This window comes from Oncorhynchus tshawytscha, linkage group LG28, assembly GCF_018296145.1.
Source record: "Oncorhynchus tshawytscha isolate Ot180627B linkage group LG28, Otsh_v2.0, whole genome shotgun sequence".
In the NCBI taxonomy this organism is placed as follows: domain Eukaryota; kingdom Metazoa; phylum Chordata; class Actinopteri; order Salmoniformes; family Salmonidae; genus Oncorhynchus; species Oncorhynchus tshawytscha.
In genome coordinates this window covers 22,447,215-22,451,423 of record NC_056456.1, presented here as the reverse complement: position 1 = coordinate 22,451,423, position 4,209 = coordinate 22,447,215, and the positions used below count along the sequence as shown (strand labels likewise).

Here is a 4,209-nt window from a genome sequence, read left to right as displayed (position 1 = left end):
TATACAGTTTTTTTGCATTTACTTTGTTTACAAACATTGGAGTAAAACAAGCTTACATTTTGGGTTCTGATGGGGTATGACAGCTCTTGAGTCATTTATAAGTTCTATTCTTCAAGAATCAATAGGTGCATATCATTCATTTATAATATGAAAAATAGATGTAGCAACTACTGATTGCCCCTTTAAACCTATCATTTAAAAAAACTTAATTCATGTAAGGGCCAGGGCAAACTTTAGATATCAATTTTCCAAAGTAATCTACTGTTCCACATTTCTAATCAAGTAGACCAAATGAAATGCAAATGATGACATAATGTTTTTATTTTATTTATAGAAGGCACAATTGAAAAACACATGTTTAATAAGCACAGTCATTCGTAGTCAATCACATTCTCTTGAAAACATCAACAAGTGGATTAAAGATTCACAAATAGTACCAATCAAATTTCCCCACGCTCGCAATTTGGTTATCAACTGTATAATTTTGATTTGTTGTCTTCAACTCCAAAAACGTAAACATTTGAAATAAGGTGTCCAGTGGAGTTGCAGATTTCCTAGTACAGATTTATACACTACGTTCAAAAGTTTGGGGTCATTTAGAAATGTCCATGTTTTTGAAAGAAAAGCACATTTTCTGTCAATTCAAATATAAATAGATTTGAAATATAGTGTAGACATTGTTAATGTTCGGAATGACTATTGTTGCTTGAAACGGCTTATTTCTCAAATGGAATAGCCTTCATTTCTCAGAACAAGAATAAGACTGACAAGTTTCAGATCAAAGATATTTGTTTCTGACCATTTTGAGCCATTTTGTTTCTGACCATTCCCTATCTTATGTCAGTTAGAATCACCACTTTATTTTGAGAATGTGAAATGTCAGAATAATAGTAGAGAGAATGATTTATTTCATGCTTTTATTTCTTTTGGCCCATTCCTCCTGACAGAGCTGGTGTAACTGAGTAAGGTTGTAGGCCTCCTTGCTCGCGCACACTTTTTCAGTTCTGCCCATAAATCTTCTATAGGATTGAGGTCAGGACTTTGTGACGGCCACTCCAATACCTTGACTTTGTTGTCCTTAAGCCATTTTGCCACAACTTTGGAAGTATGTTTGGGGTCATTGTCCATTTGGAAGACCCATTTGCAACCAAGCTTTAACTTCCTGACTGATGTCTTGAGATGTTGCTTCAATATATCCACGTAATTTTCCTTCTCATGATCAATCTATTTTGTGAAGTGCACCAGTCCCTCCTGCAGCAAAGCACCCCAACAACATGATGCTGCCAACCCCATACTTCATGGTTGGGATGGTGTTCTTTGGCTTGCAAGCAATCCCCTTTTTCCTCCAAACATTACAATGGTCATTATGGCCCAACAGTTCTATTTTTGTTTCATCAGACCAGAGGACAATTCACCAAAAAGTAAGATCTTTGTCCCCATGTGCAGTTGCAAACCGTAGTCTGGCTTTTTTATGGCAGTTTCGGAGCAGTGACTTCTTCCTTGCCGAGCGGCCTTTCAGGTTATGTCGATATAGGACTTGTTTTACTGTGGATATATATACTTTTGTTCTTGTTTCCTCCAGCATCTTCACAAGGTCCTTTGATGCTGTTCTGGGATTGATTTGCACTTTTTGCACCAAAGAACGCATCTCCTTCCTGAGCGATATGACAGCTGCGTGGTCCCATGATGTTTATACTTGCATACTATTGTTTGTACAGATGCACATGGTACCTTCAGGCATTTGGAAATTGTTCCCAAGGATGAACAAGACTTGTGGAGGTCCACAATTGTGTTTCTGAGGTATTGGCTGATTTCTTTTGATTTTCCCATGATGTCAAGCAAAGAGGCACTGAGTTTGAAGGTAGGCCTTGAAATACATCCACAGGTACACCTCCAATTGACTCAAATGATGTCAATTAGCCTATTCAAAGCTTCTAAAGCCATGCCATCATTTTCTGGAATTCTCCAAGCTGTTTAAAGGCAGTCAACTTAGTGTATGTAAACTTCTGACCCACTGGAATTGGGATACAGTGAATCATAAGTTAAATAATCTGTATGTAAACAATTGTTGGAAAAATGACTTGTGTCATGCACAAAGTAGATGTCCTAACTGACGTGCCAAAACTATAGTTTGTTAACAAGAAATGTGTGGAGTGGTTGAAAAACAAGTTTTAATGACTCCAACCTAAGTGTATGTAAACTTCCGACTTCAACTGTATATTTTCCATAAAATGTTTGCCGTGTCCAGCTACAATAGTCATTTACAACAGTAACAATGTCTACACTGTGTTTCAGATCAATTTTATGTTATTTTAATGGCACCCCAAAAATGTATTTTCTTTCAAAAACAAGGACATTTCTACATGACCCCAAACTTTTGAACGGTAGTGTACATGTGTAACATTACAGTATAATTACAAAAACAGAAGTGCCGTAGACTTATGAGATATGTTACAGTAGTGTGCTTTCAATGCTGGCTCAAGTATCGCGTTTTTGGTGGGTCCCTTCTGAATACAGCCAGGCATCGCTTGGAGTACTCCTCTGGAAAGTCACGGAAGTGGCTCACATGGGCAGGGGTTTTGACCATGAGGTCAACATCACTGTACCGAGTCACTCGATCAGCTCTGGAGTACAGGTACAGCTGTGGCCAGGTAGGAGGGCTCTCCCAGATGGCATCGTAGTGGTTCTTGTGGGTGTACTTGGTCACAGGGTATAGAACCACCCTAGGCAGGAAAACTGTTACAGCAAACAGTGCCAAGAGAACATTCATCAACATCACATTGAGTTTGGGTCACAGAGTGGCTGTAAGAGCCCGCAATGCCCCCCTCACATTTCGAGTGCCTGGGGCCTGTCCACCACAGCCCCAACTATACAAAGGGTGCTGAACTGTTTATGACTGTGAAAGAGCTCAACAATGTAGCGGTAAAGCATGAATCCCCCCGTTGCTGAACACATGGAAAAATATGGGACTGTTTTCCACCTCGTAATCATAGAGTATCTCAAGCAGTTTGAGGGCAGTGTTACTCAGCTCCTTGTAGCCAAAAGATTCAGAGAAGAACTATCTTCAAGGCCGCTGTGTAGCAAATAGTGACACAACCCTGGAACGAAAAGGTAAGTCACACATTAATAATGAAGTAGATTAATAATTTATTGAAATGACAGGATTCATTAACCACCACAATAGTTTAAATCCAACATGTTCATTATAAATTGACCTGTACTTGGCAAGATGTTTGTCTCTGCATCCAGCCCATCCCAGCAGTATGACAACTGGTTATTTTGTTCCATGCCAGTGTCTATCTGAAAGGAGAGAAAAAAAAAGTTACCTGATTAGGAAATTAGCTAGCTACCTAACCAGGACAACTAATTTAGCTAGCTAACGTTAGCAAGCAACCTTTGAGTTTGTCCAATCCAGCTGTCACTGAATTATGGACAAACCTGCCAGAGCCAACGTTGACTAAATAGCTCATGCCATGGCTCTGGGTGACACTCAGGTGACAGATAACTTTGCGTGTAGTTAGCTAGCTAGCCTAGCAAGGCTATCGATAACAAATTGCTCACCCGAGACCAATGCATCTGGAAACACAATGGTGTAGTCCACGCCATCATTTGCCATTTTGTAGCCGGTTATTATCTCTCTTTCAGTTTTGCTATACGAGTCATTTGGCACATGTGTTAGCTGGAATTTAACGTGTTGACAGGTTTACTCGCCGCCAATCGCTACGTAAGTCAACGGGTTGCAGTCCGTTCATTGGTTCGCGTTTCCTTCTCGAAACATTCAGTTCCATGTTCCTCCGTGAGATGGCGGACAATGTCCATATTAGAGTTGTCAAGCTTCTGTAGAAAAACTAGTCTAATATTTCACTCAGAATTACATGGGAATTATTTGACAACATTACGCAATCTGTGGAATAACAATTGATTATGTTATTGCTTTATTTAATTGGAACAACATCGATGTACCAAATTATGTGATTGGTAGTAGAGTGACATGTGAAATAACTGTAGACTAGAGTCGATGCATAGTAGAGGTAAATTAGTATTCACAGCTGGTAAAATGCTGATATACTTTCACACTACTATCAATATTCGAGCTAACACAGTAGATAATAAAATACTGTATATTTACACCCCATCATAAAGTAAAACGGTGTCGCTGGCTCGTCCGTGAATGGAAGCTTCAGCTGTCAATCTGGACGTGAAAAGGCG

The 4,209-nt window shown here is 39.5% G+C and overlaps 1 pseudogene; it reads right to left on the bottom strand.

The window, feature by feature from the left end:
• Positions 1–2,303: 2,303 nt before the first annotated feature.
• On the bottom strand, positions 2,304–3,779 carry LOC112227378 (annotated as a pseudogene).
• Between the last annotated feature and the right edge of the window lie 430 nt (positions 3,780–4,209).